The sequence below is a fragment of the Beta vulgaris genome, chromosome 1, assembly GCF_026745355.1.
Source record: "Beta vulgaris subsp. vulgaris cultivar EL10 chromosome 1, EL10.2, whole genome shotgun sequence".
Taxonomy (NCBI): Eukaryota; Viridiplantae; Streptophyta; class Magnoliopsida; order Caryophyllales; family Amaranthaceae; genus Beta; species Beta vulgaris.
The window spans coordinates 46,219,940-46,239,501 of NC_079202.1; the positions used below are offsets into that span (position 1 = coordinate 46,219,940).

General features: G+C 33.1%; 1 long non-coding RNA gene across 1 annotated transcript; it reads left to right on the forward strand.

Annotated features, from left to right (window-relative positions):
* The first annotated feature begins 12,229 nt into the window (after positions 1-12,229).
* On the forward strand, positions 12,230-13,051 carry LOC125499631 (uncharacterized). The gene is made up of 3 exons (XR_007276593.2): positions 12,230-12,314; positions 12,443-12,554; positions 12,635-13,051. It is a non-coding gene; the product is annotated as an uncharacterized LOC125499631 (long non-coding RNA).
* Positions 13,052-19,562: the final 6,511 nt, after the last annotated feature.

Here is a 19,562-nt window from a genome sequence, read left to right on the forward strand (position 1 = left end):
TATTATTATTATTTATTTTTATATCATTACTATTAACTATTATTATTATTATTATTGTTTCTATATATTATTGTTGTTTATTATAGATTTACTTATTATCTACTATTATTATTAGGAGGAACATGGTTTAGGTCAAAGCACATATAAGCCCACGTTTTTTAGCCTATAAACCAATCAAATCGTGTCAAGACGGTTTATGATGTAATTTTCGCGGTCCAACCCAATCATTATTTTTATTACTAAATATTATTACATTATTAAATCTAATTATTAAAATAGTAATATTAATTTACTTCTTAGATATTATTGTTATTATATATCATCATCAAGTATTAATATATTAATACAAATAATATAAAATAATTATTATTAATTATCATTATTATCATTAATTATTATTATTATTATTATTAATTTATGATTATTAATATTATATATTTATAACTACTATTTAGAAATATCCAAAATACTATTATTATTATTATTATTCATTATTATTACTTATCATTATAATTATTATTTAATATTCATATTATTATTGTTTAAATATTATTTATATATTTATTACATCCAATTTATTTCAATTTAATTCAATTTAATTTAATTCAATTCAATTCAGTCCAGTTCAGTTCAGTTCAGTTCAGTTCAGCTCCAATCAGTTCAGTTCAGTTCAGAACAGGCCCTTAGAGCCGGTAAACAGGTCGTGTCGGATTCATTGTTAAACGGATCAAAAAATTATCAACACTAATTGAACCATTTAAGGAACTGATCAATATATATTTAATATTGACTCAACCCGTTTATTAAACGGGTTATCCAACTCGTTTATCAACAATCCGTATATATCTAAACTAAACAAATGTACAATATTAATCCATGTCTTATATACGAATATCTTATTTAAATATATCAAAGAATAAATCTTACATATATATGAAAAATGTTTAAATTAGTTCAAGCCTAGCTAATAATATTTACGGTTTTTTCACCATATACCCCTGACAATTTTTTTTTTGCACCGTATACTCTTTCAACTTTCAAAATTCACCATATACCCCTCACTTTTCGAAAAATACATCAACTTGCCCTTTTGACTGACGGTGTTAAACTTCCGTTAGTCATTAACCCCTAATCTCCCTTTTAATCCTAATTAACTGTCCAAAACCCTAATACTAACCCTCAACCCTAAACCTAACTAACCAAAAAGACCTAACTCTAAAAGCCCACTAGCCCATACCCACCACCCCACCCCCAGTCCATGACCCACCACCCCCTAACCCTAACCCACCCTAACCCTAACCAGTGCCACCACCTGACCCACCACCAGCCTACCTGTCGCACCTCCTTAGCGCCACCACCACCTGACCCTCCTTAGCGCCACCACCACCTGACCCCACCACCAGCCTACCTGCCGCACCTCCCTCTCGCCCCACCCCCCAGGCTGTCGCGCATCCCCCTCCCCACAACACCCAGCCTGCCCCTTCCCACACCCCCAACCTACATCCCCCCTTTCCACCACCCTTCCCACATCCCCCCTCCCCTTCGAACAAAGGACCGGCGAGACCCCCTTCCCCTTCGAACAAAGAACCGGCGAAACCCCCCTCCCCTTCGAACAAGGAGCCGGCGAAACCTCCCCTCCCCTTCAAACAAAGAACCGGCGGAACCCCCCCTCCCCTTAGAAAAACATACCGGGGAAACAGAGGAGAGAGAGGCGAGACCCCTCCCTTCGAAAAACAGACCGGCGAAACAGAGGAAAGAGAGGCGAGACCCTCCCCTTCGAAAAACAGACCGGCGAAACAGAGGAGAGAGAGGCGAGACCCTCCCCTTCGAAAAACTGACCGGTGAAACAAAGAAAAGAGAGTGTGTGTTTTTCCGGCGAAAAACAGAGGAGAGAGAGTGTGTGTTTTGTGCGTAGGAACAGGGGGAGAGGGAGGGGGAGGGGGAGGCGGGTTTACGGGGGAGGGGGATGGTGGGGGTCAGGTGGTGGTGGGGTCAGGTGGTGGCGTTAGGGAGGGCTGGTGGGGGTCAGGTGGTGGTGGGGTTAGGTGGTGGTGCTGGAGAGGGTTGGTTAGGGTTAGGGTGGGTTAGGGTTAGGGTGGGTTAGGGTTAGGGTTAGGGTACTAGATTAGAGGTTAGGGTTAGTGTTAGAGTTAGATTTAAGTTAGTTAAGTAGGATTAGAGGGGAGTTTAAGGGTTAATGACTAACGGAGTTTAACGCCGTTAGTCATTAAGGGTAAGTGAATGTATATTTTGAAAAGTGAAGGGTATATGGTGAATTTAGAAAGTTGAAAGGGTATACGGTGCAACAAAAAAATTGTCAGGGGTATTTGGTGAAAAAACCGTAATATTTATGATATATAGAATAGTAGTTAAACGGGTTGTCGTGTTGTATTTGGATTAAAATGTTCAACTATAACCCAATCCGTTTAATAAATTGGTCGTGTCAAGTTTACTCGCTTACTTAAACGAATTGAAAATCTTGACTCAAACCCGCTAATTTCGTGTCGGGTTGGGTTGGCAAGTCGTGTAAAATTTTACCACCTCTACTCATACTCTAAAAAAACATGATTCATCACTCTTTCTCATCATCATTTTCTCTTTTATCTTACAAAAGTTAATCGTATCTCATGACCCGTTTTGATTAATGCACTTACTCATATCTAGGAAAAAAAAGAACGTCATCCTGAAATAAAAATTCAAGCATATAAAATTTAGAGTGAAAATAAATATTGTTAGAAGTGTGTCAAAATATAGCAAAATGGATGTATACTTATAGATCTCAAAATAAAAAAAATATGATTGTTGGTATTTTTTTTTCTTTGTAGTATTAAAAATATTTCAATTACAAATGCCGAAGTATACGTTGTGCATGTGGTCCCCACCTTTACTTATTCCATGATTTAGATTATGGGTTGATCCAAATTGCAATAGTCATGAAATAACCCAAATTAGATCATCCAAACATGAGTAGAAGGCCATGACTTGATCAGTCTTTGTGACATATATTCGTCATCCAAAAAATCATAAGGGGCATTGTTCTTAATATTAATTTTTCTTGGATGAGAAAGACATAAGAATATTATATAAAATCTTCCTCAACAGTTATTTAGACTTGCAAAATGTAAATTTCAAAGAAAAAGACTAAATGTCATTTGACAAACATTAGAAGAATTCTAGAATCAATAATCCACTTGCATTGGGATTAGGTACAACGTCTACCACCAAACTAACATCATCTTCGTCATAGTCATTAAGTCTAATAGTATAGGTATCACCTTCAATCGCATAGGTGCCCAGATCGAGTTTCATCCCTAGTAATATTAGATTTTCCTTTAACCCCCCCCCCCCAACTTGCTAGGGCTTCTCCTACCCTTAGAAAAAAAGTTGCACATCAACATGTGTGGAATCCTTCTCTTGACCTCTTTTACCCTTACTTTGTTGCGTCTCTTAATGCTTCTTATTTTTCAATTTGGAATAGTTTCTCTGAATATGTCCTTTCTTCCAACAATAATTGCACACCAAATCCTTAATTATGTGATGAATTTATGTAATGAATTAGATGACTCAACAAGAGCGTAACTATCTTTTGCAACAAGTTCTTCATTAACTCCAGGATTTTAATCTTTCTCAACCAATTGTTCTTTAATTAATTCACGTTGCAGTAAGACATCCTTAATGTCCTCAAAACTAATCTTATCACGACCATTAAATAATGTTTCTCTAACATGATTGTATGAAGGGGTAGTGAACATAAAAGGTTAATCACCAAATTTTCATCATGAAACTCAACATCTATATTGCGTAAATCCATAACAATTGAGCAAAATTCATCAACATGTGCTTTAGTTTCTTAGCTTTGAATCACGAAGGTTGCTCCTCAACAACAATCATTAGTGACACTCTTTCTCATATACATCGACTCCATTTTTAGTCACAAGCCCACAACCCATGCCATCAGTTGTTTATTCCTTTGCTACCTCTCACAATACTTTATCCGACAAGCATAACTGAATAGTAGATAAAAGCCTTTAGATCTAGATAGTCGACCTGATAATCAGTCATAAATGCAGGTTTCTTTCTCTTCCCAATCAATGCTTTCTATTAGCCTTAAAGGATTAAGATAACACGCATCTTAAGTTTCCACAAAGCAAAATTCACATATTTATTCAATTTTCCAATATCAAACTTGAAAGTTGTCATAATAACCTAACACAACCATACACCCCAAAGCTTTGATACCACTTGATAGGAATATTATCTTTAATTTCAAATAGTATTCCTTCTTATTCCTAGGATTCAATTGCAAATTAGACAACACTAATATATCGTATATTGAAAATAAAACAAACAACACTATATAGGAGAAAAAACACAAAATACATGGCCTAGGAAGTTAATAAATCCACTAATAAAGAAAGAGAAAATCAACAAGGGAATTGACAAGAAAATTAATAAGGGAATTACACACATACACAAGTTCTCAAGAATAAAGTATGCTCACAAATTAGAGTAAACTTTCGACTCTAACTAATTTCACTTGATCTATCACACACACATGAGTTCTCAAGAATAAGCTCGCAAAAGTATGCTCGCAAATTAAGGTACACTTTCAACTCTAATACTTTCACTTGATCTATCGCACATACACGAGTTCTCAAGAATAAAGTATGCTCGCAAATTAAAATACTCTTTCAACTCTAACTACTTTCACTTGATCTATCACACACACACACACGAGTTCTCAAGAATAAAGTATGCTCGCAAATTAAAGTACTCTTTCAACTCTAATTAATTTCACTTGATCTATCTCATTCTCAATAAAACTTAGAGCCAAAATAAACTTATTCTCATACTAGTGATTACAACTTATAATTAAAAGCTATTATGTAGGGACAATACCTATAATAGCATCGAATAGGGATTGTTTCCTATGTTAAAAAAACAAACCATCCAACATTAAAAATCTAATTGCTAAATAATTCCTTTGGCTTACCAATACCAACACTTGAAGCACAAGAAATTAATTACTCTGTAAGCCAACAAATTGCCACAAAACTATGCAGACAAAAGGAAACAATACATGAACCAACACATGAACTACTTGAGAAACCATGTACTACCAATTTTCAAATTCGAGACACAACCCAACAAACTCCACCTTGGATCGAACTTCCTAAAATCCATCATTGATATAGTGGACACCATGAATCACCTCTTGCCTCCTCTAATAGAATCCAACTTGGGCTCCACCTCAACATAAGGAATCTATACTAATGTATTAAAAGGCGTTCCTAAGCACGAAACGATGCCACGTGGCGCCTTCGCTTGGAGAATTTTATGCTATGTAATCCACATACACTAAAAAAAATAAAAAATGCATTATGTAAGATTCGATCCCGAGATCACAAGCACATATATTAATGTCTTAAACCACTAAACCAAGTGATACTTGATGTTAATATTTCAAAGTAAAATATTAATAAATAAAAGATATAATTACCTGGGGTGTAGCCCGGGTCTAAAAACTAGTTTTAACTTAAACCCAAGACACAATTAGGCAACCTAACGGGTATAATTTTTGGAATTGTGAACCGACACGCTGTTACTCAACACTTGTGCACTCCGATCACTAAACCCCATAATATAATCGCTAGCATGACGAACTAGAGAGATAATGGTAGGCATGTGATTATCATGTTTTAACTCACACAGTTTTGTTATTTTTTGGCTCGGAAAAAGTTTCCAATTAATTTTTAGGAAAAACTAATAAAACAAAAAAGGAAGAGATTTTGAGTTTGGGGTTAATTTTCTTACTTTATTCAATGAAAATATTTACATATATGCACATCATTCGAGTAAATGCATAAATAGACAGTCATGTTAAAAGTCATTTTCTCAACATATAAGATCTAATTTTGGTGATCATTTAATTAAATCACAAGATTAATAGGTACCTAGATCGGTGAATTTTTAGGGAAGACTAACAAAATAAAAAGGAAGAGATTTTGAGTTCGTTGGTGAGTTTCCTTACATTATTTAATGAAAACATTCAAAATTTATGTACATAATTCGATTAGTTACATAAATAAACAAACATTAAATAAAAGTCATTTTCTCTACAGATAAGATCTAATTTTGGTAATCATTTAACCAAACCATAAGATTAATAGGTATCTAAATCGGTTGTACAAAATATCTTATTATGCATGATTTATCTAAATTACATGTCTGAATTAGAAAACAATAATACATTAGTTATTAGGCAATTGCAATTAAGAAGACATAATTAATTATTGAAGACATGTAAATAATTATGAATATAAAATGAGAAGAGAGATTAGAGAGAATGTACAACTCTATTTACAAGATTGCATATGTTTATGAATTAAATCCGTACACCATGAATATAAAATTATTAGTATAAAATGAATTAGTTTAGAATTGACCATTAGGAATCAGTTTATCGCCTAAGTCTTACTGTACAGACGTCAGAGAAATCAATCTTTAGCCTTGAACAAGGAAGAATTTGAATAAAAGTTCTTGTAGTTGAATGTGTTTGATCAGTTTGAAAATAGTTTGTAGAGAGATTTTGAGAGTTTTTTTTAGTTTAATATATGTTGAAATAATATTGATAAAAATGCTTCTTCAAAATCCTGAAAAATGTCGAGATATTTATAGTGAAAAATTCAATCAGGCTTCGAAAAAACGAGCCGCGAATAACATCAAAACTGCACCTAACGCAAGCCTCGTGCATCTAGCACATGGCTTCTTGCACCTGTCGCATGCTTCCTGCATCAGCATAACTCTTTTTACGATACCTTGACTTTGTAAACTTATTCTGGTAAGCTTTGACACATAGGCTTGCGTCAAACACAAGGTCATGCAGCTGCTGCACTTTTTTAAATTTGAACGTACTTGTATTTTATCTTAAATGAATTAAAATTATAAAATCTGATTTTAAGAAAATAATTTATTATCATGGATTATTAATTGAGCTTTTGAATTGGGTCTTGTTTTAGAACATATTTTGACTCAAAAAAGTTTTGGATTTAGGCTTTTGATTGTTCTTCTTCAGTTCGAACCAAGTAGAACGACGATATGTTTAATCATTAGGTGTTAAGAGGGGATGCAATTTATTTGTATAATAACTGAATTTATCACATTACTTCTAACACTCTTAACATCTAAACATGATACAACATATGAACCAGTCTCATAAATAGTAGATCCAATTAACTAGCTTATAAATTGACCCAACTCTCTTAACAACCGGAATGCCTCTAGAAATTATTGCCACACAATTATCATGAACACAATTGTAGACTTCAACATCAAGATCACCCAAAGTAATAAGGTTAAATTTCAAATCACTGTAGCATCAAACGTTCTTACCTTCACTGTCCCAACTCCAGCAACACTATGTATCTCACCATTGTCGAGCCTAACTTCTCCATCTTGAATTGAATCATAGCTAGTGAAGTGATCTTTAATAGGAGTAAATGGCGAAATGTTCACTGGTGAATGTTCGATTTCTAGTCTTTTTCCTTTTCTTTTTATGTTTACTGAGAAAAATTATAGTGCATTCATACTATGTATTGTATATCAAAAATCTATTTGTACACCCATATGATTTGTTTTGTACATTCAGAAACTATATTTGCATATTCATAATGGTTTTTGTATCTTACATGCATTAGTATGTTTGTACATTTAATTACTTTGTTTGTACACATCTATAATTTATTTTGTACATTCAAAATTAAGTTTGTACATCCAATACACCCAAAAAGTATATACGTTAGTATATCCATATTATATTTTGTACATCTAAAAATTATATTTGCACATCCATGATTACCTTTGTACATTCAAAATCTATATTTGCATATCCATAATGGTTTTTGTATCTTACATCCATTATTCTTTTTGTACATCCAAAAAATAAATGTATTTGCACAAATGTAATTTTGTTGTTGAATATCTAAAAACATATGTTTGTACATCTAAAGATGCCAAAAAGTGATTAAAGGTATTTTCTCCAAAAAATAAACCTTAAAGTACTTGCCAACGATGTTCACTAGTGAACATTGCACCATTTGGCCTGACTCAATTTCAAATTTTAACAAAACTTGTGTATTTAATGAAATAATGGAAATCATACTTTACATGTATCCAAATTCACGACTTCTATGAATTTACCTCAATAATGTTAGTATAAAAGCAAATTTCACTCTAAGCTATTTTTAAACTCATTTTTCAACATACTGTGCATAAAAAAATTGGTTTGTGGAGATCGGATAATAATGTGTAGAAGAACAATATAATATACAAAGAATGTTAAACAATTTAGATTTGCAAGATACTTCATACCATGTCATGTACTCATGAATCTCGCAGGGTTACTATATTTGAAGATTGATCTTTGGCAATTCTGGCCTCCCACTAACCCTAACCCTCAAAAATCTGCGATGCAAGGCCTTTAAGTTTTTGTTGCTTGCTCGTCGATTAGTTTGTTGAAAAGTTGTCAAATGTTATTGGAATATTCAGCTCTTAGCTCAAGTGATGTGTGACTTAATATTTTTGATGATAAATGATGATTTTGAAACATATCAACATGGTATATGTGTGGTACACATGTCCATTAGGAGCGATAACTAAAAGTAAGTCGAGAATCGCATTAATATATATCTATCAGGTGATTGGTAATGTAATATATGCTACATTATTAATATTAATCATTATGGTATCAAGAGTGTAGTACAACATTAATAATTCATTAATGTATTACCTAATTTTCACGCTGATTGATTGAATGCATCCTAGTCATAGTAATGGAGCTTACGAATTGTGTGATTAGGGGTAAGGTGTAAGCGGACTGTGAAAAGTCCAGAGTCCAATCCAGTCCAGTCCAGTCTAGTCCAGTCCAGTCCAAACTTGTCGGATTGGACGAGACTGAAAATTATCTGGATTGGACTCGGACTCAAATTTTCGAGCCCAAATATTTTCGGACTGGATTTAAACTCACCCATTTGGAGTCCAATAAGTCTAGTCCAATCCAAAAATATTTTTACATATAATATATATTTAATATTTATATATGATGTATATATATATATAATAAAAACATGTATGTGATTTATTTTATGGAATGGATATACTGAGCTTAATTTTTCAAATTCAACTATGAGAAAACGTCGTGAACCATTGGATCTAAAACGGAGGGGAAAATAATATAATAATCGGACTGGACTGTACTGGGTTCGGACTCAAGAAAAAATTACTGGACTGGACTGGACTGGACTCAAAAAATATTTGGATCGAAATTGGACTCAACTTCCCGAGTCCGAAAACCTATGGACTGGATTTGGATTTGACAAAGTCCAATCCAGTCCAATATATTACACTAGGGGTGAGATATGTAGTAGGGTATTCGATATTGGACTCGAGACTATTAGCAATTAATGATCATTTTATATGTGAAGCCGTCTACGTTGGTTTTCATTTGGGGTACAAAAATTGGAAGCAAGTACAAACCAGTTGTGCTCTCAACTTTATAGAACCGAAATTAGTCAGGGTGCTCGATTAAACTGAGTTTAGATTGAATACGTGAAATAAAAAGGGAAACAAAACCATTACTTTCTTTATATTTAGTTGAACTTATATAAACTCACTACTTTGATTTATTATGTGGAAGTATGTTATCGTTCTATTGAATTCGTATTAGTTATAAGTTATCCCACTATTGGTACTCGAAACCAAATATAGTGCTCGTTTGGTATACATGAGAATATAATTCTTGTAGAAAGTTTCATTTCCTAGGAAATTAATTCCCTTATGTAATTTCTAGGAAATAGCCTAAATTTGGTTGTTTGACATCAAGGAAGTTGCAATTCATGTGGGAATTCTGGTTAACCAAGGGGGAGTGAGTAAGAATTTCAATTTACCAAGGAATTTCCATTGAAACCATTTTTTTAACCTCCTGTCAACCAAACAACTTGCTAAATGAGAAAATCATGGGAATTTTCATTGCCTATATAAATTACTGTCAACGAAACAAGCACATAGTATCTGCTACTTCCAGCTACATAATTACTATCAACGAAGCAAGCAGGAAACAACAGCAGCATCCAACAAATGCAGCAACAGGCCACAAGCAGCAGCATCCAACAAGCAACATCATCCAACAAACGCAGCAGCATCCAACAAGCAACAGCAGGACATGACCACAATAATAAAAAAAATTAAATTTTTTGGGCTCTCATATCTTATAACAAGTTTTAAGAGATTGTTACCAAAAGACTCATCATCGAGCACTTGACTCCATCAACATCACAAAATATAAAAATGTAAACGAGCCACAAAGCAACCGTGGGCAGGCGACAATTCCTAAGCTCATATAAAATGTCTTTGGCTCTCAAATGTGTATCATATTCTTAATTATACATATCTAGAAAAAGCGCCGCCACACAAAGCTAGGGGCAACAAATACATAAATAGTTTTGGAGTTGATAGTCTAAAATACGGGTCAAATTTTGTCAAAGATAATACCAATATATCAAACCAGCAAAGTAGCACCATCCCGAAAGTACACCACGATCCTACAAGCACCACAACAATCACCACAATCAAAGCAACATAACATGGGCATCAACAAAAAAGAGAGCAAATTAATCACGGAAAAGAATCAAAGTCAATATCACTAGGTTCACCTAGAACTCCAACATCAAGAGTTCCTTCATCCTCAATTGGGGAATAATCAGAAAGCCAATTTTGACAAGTAACTAAAGCTTCAACATTCTTAGGCAACAAACGCGAACGATACTTAGTCAAAATTCTACCTCCCATGCTAAAGGAGGATTCAGATGCAACAGAGGTTATAGGGATAGCTAAAATGTCTGTAGCCATACGAGCAAAAACAGGAAAATATGATCACGCCAATATGAAAGAACATCAAAATCAGCATCACTAACAAAACAAACAAGGGGGGCATTAAAGTATGCATTAATTTCAGAAGTTACACCTTGAACACTAGAAGCACCAACACTAGGGCTATCAACACGACCATACTCTTTAGCAAGGTTTATTTTCTTATAAGGACGAAGGGTAGATCTTAGACCAAATAGACAAGGATTCACATTACTTTGCCCAAAACTCAAAGAACCACTAGAAGAAGATTGATAAGTTTGAGAATAATATGTATACAATTCGGTAAAATGATCAACAACAGATTTAACACGTTTTTCACGCCCGAAATCAGCATATAAACTACCATATAAATCACTAACAAACTATTTTTTAAAGTGTGGATCAAGCATGACAACAACACAAAGAATAGGAGAATAATCCTCACAATACTTGTTAAAACTTTTCATACATAGGTTCAACCATACCCTTAATGCAACTATATGCATGATCATGAGCATTAACAATCAAATTCTCAATTATGGCAATATTAGAAAAATACACGTTGGCGGTTGGGTATTCAGAACCAGAAAACAACACAGTTATCATAAAAAGGTTCCAAAAAATCACAAAGATTTTGTATGATTCCCATTCAGCAAATTCAACATCAATTTAAACCTTGGCTCAAATCTAACAAACCTATTAATAGCTTCCCTTCCTTCCAAACAATGATGAAGCATTAGATAAGTGGAGTTCCAACGAGTACAAACATCAGAAATCAACTTACCACAAAATCTAGTATAACATATTTAACACAATCATCAAATCATTGAAGTCTAGCCAAATTTAAACCAATTTAAGTAACAATTACATGCAACTTTTTAACACTCTCATCAATCATAGACATACCACTTTGTACGACTAAATTTAAAATATGTGTCGAACATCAAATATGAAAAAACTTACCACTACAAACCAAAGGATTGACTTTGTTCAAATCATTAACAATTTCAGAAATCATAATATTTAGAACTAGCATTATCACAAGTCAATGTAAAAACCTTATCTTTAAGGCCCCATTCCTGAAGCAAATCCAGAAAAAATCTACTCAATTCTAAACCGATATGGGGTTGAGGACGAGACCGAAACACAAGTATTTTAGAACGTAGTATCCAATACTTATTAACAAAATGAGCTGTAAGTACCATATAGCTATCATTCATGGAAGTCCAAAGATCATCATAAGTAATTACAACTATATATTCTGGGCTCTGGTTTCCCAATTCATATCTCTTCCAGCTGGCTGAATATTTTTTATTTGCAAACTAGGCTGTTGATTCAGAAAGTCAAGAACTTGAGCTGGATCTTTCAAGTTTGGGAACTGTAAATACAATGTTTGCAGCACTATTTAGGTCACCATTGTCCTCCTTGTTTGGATTTTGTGCATTTTTTTTCCATGAATCATAATATACTTTGGTACCGGAATTATGCTATTTATCTGTGTCTTTTAAATCCTGGTTATGGTCTTTTTTTGGGACAGCAAACTTGGTGTGCCCATAAAGACCACAGTCTCAGCAACAGTGTTGGAAGAGGCATTAAATGGTAGAGTATCTGTCTCACCTCTTACACTAGGCCAGCCTCTATTTAGAAAGGTAAAATTCAAGTGTATGTCAATAATCTCTCTATTAGACTTTTAAAAAAATGGCCTCTTCAATTCCAACTTGGTTTACAGGTAGAAAAACAATCTGCCCATATTTATTCTGTCACAATAACTGAAGGACGCGCTGGGTGGACTTGTCTGCCGTGTGCAATCATCTGATAAAAGCAAATTTAAGGTTTGTGTTATACTGCAGAATATTTTCATTTAGCATCTTAGTTCTCAGGTTTTGTGCTGGTCTAGGCTGACGTGTGAGTGTTTAAACTAGTCTGATTGAATCTCGATGCCATACCTAGCCTTGCCAATGATTTGCATAAGATAGTGGACATGCAAAGTAATGGTTAATAATTGTTTGAGAAGATGTACACATGTTTTTCTTATTGCAGCTTGGCATTGACTTATTTGTTTCCACACTTAAACAACTTTTTATTGTACACTCATGGTTTGCGACTTTGCGTCATTCATTAAAAGGAAAGGGCTTCACTGAAGAGGATATTTGACCTACCCATTTCTTTCCGTATTTGCGTCACTTGAAAACCTCCAAAGTATGAACGGTTTATCCGTCCATCAGGTTTGCGGTTCACCAAGGCTAATGTCACTCATCCTGAACTGAAATGTTCTTTTAATCTTGAGATCATTGGAGTAAAGAAGAACCCCAATGGTCCTTCTAATAGTTATGCTTGCATGCTGGTTGAGAAGTAAAGATGAAAAATATGAATTTCTAATAGTTATGCTTTTAATGTTATGTATACAACATGAGTTGTCCTTAAAGAAGCTTCGGTGCTGGAGTAGACTTGTAATCCTTCTTCCATAACCTTTCATATGTTTTTACAAAATTTTCAACTTTAATTTTCTGTCAGGTGGGTCCTAAGAAACACCAGCGCTTTCAAGCATCATATGCCACCATTCTCAAAGCTCATATGACTTCTCTAAAGAAGCGAGAAAGGAAGGACAAGCGAAAGGCTGCTGATTCAGACAAGAAAGCCGGAGAGGGTTCAAAGAAGGTGGCTGCATCTGCTAAGTAAATCTTGTTTCTTTTCTTGTAGTCAACAACAGTCGAGAGAGATGATACAGAAGGTTTTGGTTCTCTATATATGCAGCTTGAATTTTTTTGGGAAAAGAGGGTACATTTACGGATTTTAGAATTTTGCCCCATCCCTTTCAATTATGTATTCGTAATTTTGGTGATTAGAAGCGTGTTTGTTTTCAATGTTATTTGGGTTAAAGCTCAAATAGTTTTGATTGAAGTTTTAGGCTTGTCGTACAGGTTCTGATTCCATACTTAAGCCTGGGCCAATTATACTTGATACCTTGGTAATTCTTTGAAGGAATTTTTTATACCAAGGTGGCAGCTAATATGTAAGTACCTAAGATAGAAGGTACCGACTGTTGGATATTGATTTAGTCGTTTGTTACTAATAGGATGGAATTGTCGTTGTTACAAGGAGTGATGGGAGGATGGCTACTGGCTGCTGCTAGCTTGCATGCTGGCAGTAGCAGTGGTTTTTTTTTTAAAAAAAAAAATAGCCAAGTGCTCCGGTTGATAAGAAAAAACCGGAGCACTTGATTCACAAGTGCTCCGGTTTTCTTATCAACCGGAGCACTTGAATTATTTTGAGCATATAATATTCACAAGTGCTCCGGTTTTTAATACAACCGGAGCACTTGTGAATCTAAGTGCTCCGATTTTCAACCGGAGCACTTGATAAATGCTCAAGTGCTCGTATGACATCTGCTACGGGTCAAATACGGAGCACTTGTACGGTTTTTAACCGGAGCACTTGATGTTTTTTCCACTAGTGTAAAACATATTCTACAAGCCAAATTCATCAACAAACCACTCACACTTTTTTTCATAGTCTCAAACTCATTAACACAAATCTTAAGCATCGTATTCCTAGTTATGTGTTTTACTCTAGGATCCACATAAGACAACAAAGCCCTAGTCCTAACATGTTCAACAATAAGTAAAGGATAAACATGGACCATTTTGGCTTCGGCAAACATACAACAAAAGATTTTTTGACAAAAAAATCTTTCCAGCATCATTACCTCTAACACTTAATAAATAAGAATCAATGTAGACAAATGTCTACTTTGATTAGTGGTACCTCTATCACTTTCAGCACGCAAATGACACTTTTACCGTGAATGCAAGTAGAATATATCTTACCCTCAGCTTTGTATAAAACAAAATGCTTCCAAACAGCAGAAGTGCGTTTACCAGATAGTGAAAGATCAGGCAGAGGAGCAGAAACAACATCATCACCAGTAGTAGTAGCAGTAGAATTTGATTGAACAATTGACGCATTGTTAGAAACAACAATATCAATGTCCTCCATTTATAACTAAAATTTAAAAATGGTTTAAGGGTTAGGAGAAAAAAATAAAATCACCTTCATTCTGCACATAGCAGAATCGAAAATTTTCAGACTCGATTTTGAAAGAACATATTCAACATATTCACATGAATCAAAACTCGTAACTAAAAAAATGCCCATGTTCATCATCATATTCAAAACTTGTAACTAAAAAAAACAGCCCATGTTCATCATCATATTCAAAACTCAAAACAAAAAAATCAGCATCTTACGTAAAACAAAATATATTAAATAACTTCACATGAATCTAAACTCGAAATTAAAAAAAAAAACTAACAAAAGTTCATCATCACATTCGAAACTCAAACAAAAAAATCTACATATTACATAAAACAAAATAAATAAAAATAAGATATTAAACAACTTCACATGAATCGAAACTCGAAATAAAAAAAACCAACAAAAGTTCATCATCACATTTGAAACTCAAACAAAATAAATCAGCATATTACATGAAGATGAATAAATAAACAAAGATATTACACAACTTCACATGAATCTAAACTCAAAATAAAAAAAAAAACCAACAAAATTTCATCATCACATTCAAAACTCAAACAAAAAAATCAACATATTACATAAAACAAAATGAATAAAAAAAGATATTAAACAACTTCACATGAATCGAAACTCGAAATAAAATAAAAAACCAACAAAATTTCATCATCACATTCGAAACTCAAACAAAAAAATCAACATATTACATAAAACAAAACAAATAAACAAAGATATTAAACAACTTCACATGAATCTAAACTCGAAATAAAAAAAAACCCACAAAAGTTCATCATCACATTCGAAACTCAAACAAAAAAAATCAGCATATTACATAAAACAAATAAAAAAAGACATTAAACAATTTACATGAATCGAAACTCGAAATCAAAAGTCGAAATCAAAAGAAAACCAACAAAAGTTCATCATCACATTCGAAACTCAAACAAAAACATCAGCATCATTACATAAAACAAACTAAAATTTTATATTTATCAATTTCACATGAACCGAAACTTGAATTAAAAAAAAAACCAAAAGAAGTTCATCTTACATAAAATAAAAAAAGATCAAGAAAAGAAAATGACAAAAATCAGACATCTTACCTAAAATAAAAAAGATAAAAAAAAGGAAATAAAATATCAGACATCTTACATAAAATAAAAAAGATAAAAAAAAGGAAATTAAGCAAACCTCAGAAAAACAGTCGATCGAGGAGAGAGAGAGAAACACCGGCGAGATTATTGTGTTTTCCAGCGACATCTTTATGCTATTCGGCAAGTCTTTATGCTTTTTGGCGAGATATTTACGCTTTCCGGAGAGATCTTTACGTTTGCCGCGAGTTCTTTACATTTTCGACGAGAGAGAGACGAAACCAGTGAGAACTCAAGAACAGAAAATGCTTCCCGACGAGATCTATGTGTTTTCTGGAAAGAGAGTGAAGGAATGAAGAAGTGAGAGGCGTCGCTGACGAGAGAGAATGAAAGAATAGAGAATTGAAGACTGAGAAATAATGAGATGAGACTTGAGAGGCGTCGCTGATGAGAGAGAGAAGAGAGTGAAGGGATGAAGAATTGAAGAGTTAGACTGTTAGAGGCGCCGTTGTGAAAGAAATTAGAATTGAGATGAGAGAAGTCTGAAATGAGAGTTAGGTTTAGGGTTTCATTTTAGGGTTTGGTTTTTATAGGGGGGTTCTTTGAGGTTGTTTCAAACCGTTGGTTTAGAGCTAACAGTTATGATAGAAAAAGAGGAGAGATCGGGGTTTCTGAAAATGAAGGGGAGATTGGATCATTTTAGGCCATTGGATCAACAAGGTTTTTTCACTTTTACAAATCAAAGGCTAAAATTTAGGATCCATGTGTTTGTTTTTTGGCCAATGAGATTTGAGAAATGATAATATTTATGGATTATGGCAAAAAATTTATTGAATAACCAATTAACGATATAATATCATTATTATTATTATTATTATTATTATTATTATTATTATTATTATTGTTATTATTATTATCATGTTATTTTATTATTATTATTTTGAATCGTAAAATTGAGTCATTTATATTTTATATAAATCCAGTAATTGATCGTATATTCGTAGTTAATTTATAATTCTCATTATATTATATGTAGTTATACTATTAGAGCATATTAAGAGTCGATACTCCTCATATTCGTTAAAAATCAATCACGTATTAGCTAGAATGGTTCCAATATTATTATCGTACTAATATATTTAAGCTTAATGATAGTCACATATATATACAAAGTTAAGAGAATACCATAAATAATATACTAGTATTAAACTATAGTATAACATAAAAACAATTAACTTAAATAATCATATAACTTATAAAGACAAGAGAGTATTAGGGCTGTTCAGAGTGCGGTCTGGACCGCACCAAACCGCAACCCAAACCGTTTTTTCGCAGTTTAGGTTGGTTTGCGATTTGAGTTATGATTTCAAGCAAACCGCGGTTTGCGATTTGGGTTGGGTTTTAATTTTTGTAAACCAAAACCACACTGCAAACCGCAATTTTATATGTTTTTTTAGAAAAAGAATTTAAATACACTTGACAAGGTGGCATACAAGTATAAAACTGAAAAAAAGAAGTTTGAGGTAACAAACTTTAACACTTCTGATAAATTATTATTTATGTTCAATTATAAAGTCAACTTCATATTTATTCGGACTCTTAAAAAAAATTTTTTTTTACTCTTAGATTACAAAATTAATGTTGCGGAGGAAAAAATGGTTAAACCGCAAACCAAACCGCATCAAATCGATTTTTGCAGTTGGGTTTGGGTTGGTTTGGGCAAAAGTGTTGTGCTGTTAGTGTTGAGAAAATGTCAAACCATATATTTGCAGTTTGGGTTGGGTTACATCCCAAACCGCACCAACCCAAACTGCGAACACCCCTAGGGAGTATCATGGTTGTTAATCTTATACTAGCATGAAACTATCTATATATATGATTGTTAACAAGTTACTATTTAGTAACTAGTAAGTACTTGTTGACATTTAACTTTTTGATGTTACTTTTTAATAAGTTATGGTTAACTTTTATATGGGATAATGATTTAGGGATATAATTTATCATTATTAGTATTGTGCAACATATGAAACCTCGCTATAATCACTTAGGCCTCATATGAACCGTCATTGTAAACATATGAATGTATGATTATCATTTGTTATAGTATTATAACATATTAAGAGTCCTTATACTAATTTATAATCAATACAGTATTAGATTGGTTTTACAATTATTTTGATACCAATCTTATATTAAAATGATTAAACATATTGACAAATAGTTTGTTTATAACTAATTATATATAATATAGTCACAACATAATACATATATACCATTTATGTTTGTTATTGTTATTGCTATTATTAGTATTGTTTCTAATATTACTATTAGTATTTTATTGTTATTGTTATTATCATTGTTAGTATTCCTCTTCGTATTTGTATTACTATTTGTTGTTAGCCTTTTTCTTGTTACTATTACTGTTATTATTTGTATATTTACTATTATCATTGTTGCTTTATGTTTATAAGTATAATTATTCTCATTACCATCATAGCTATTTATAAACTTATATATCAATCATAATGCTTATAATAATAAATCATTTATATAAAGTTTGGAATTGAGATCTTCTACTCGTTATTATTATTGTCGTTGGTTAAAATATATAATATCAAAACATATGAAGAGTCACTCTACTCTTTTACTCATTAGAGTGACTTTATGCAGTTGATTAGTCGAAATAAAAGTTGACTAAAAGTATACACTAAACATCACGGTAATCAATATAGTGTTTTTATTGGTTTTTTGTTATCACCAATATTTTTTTTTTTGGCAATTCAAAGTTGTTATTGATAACCAAAAAAAATGTGGTACAATCTACAACATTAGAGTAACATCCTACTCCAAATGCCAACTAAAACACCAAAGCTGATACTTACACCACTAGCAGTTGCTTTTGCTTCTCATTACATCTAACTGCTATTCTAAAAATTATACTTCTAACAGTTTGATTGGGATTTACATCTGACCCTCTAAACACTTTAGCATTTCTCTGTAGTCAAATGGCATACAAAGTCTCTGTGTACATCATAACATATACCTTGTTTCTATCTTTGGTGCTGCATGCTTTTTTAATGACCAACTCTAGTTCATTCTGAGCATCAACTTGAGGCTGAGTGTTCAAGTACCTCAGTACTTTGCACCAGATTTCTTTACAGTACGAGCAATTGAAAAACAGATGATGTATATTTTCAATCTCATTGTCACACATTTTGCAAAGGGGACTCACATCCCTGCTCCACTTACTCACTCTTTCTGTTGTAGCTAGCCTATTGAGCATAGCTAGCCATAATATAAACTTGTTTTTAGGAGTAGCTTGGTTATTGCAAACTAACCTTTTCCATACCACATTCTCATAATCTTCTTGGAGGATCTTGTAAGTTTTCTTGATGCTAAATTTCCATTGATTGCTCACTGTCTCCCATCCTCCTGTTCTTACCAACAACTCCCTAGCTTCAAAGATTTTCCTCAGTATCTATGAAGTGTTACTGCTAACAGTAACACTTTCAATGTTTTGCCTCTTGATGTAGT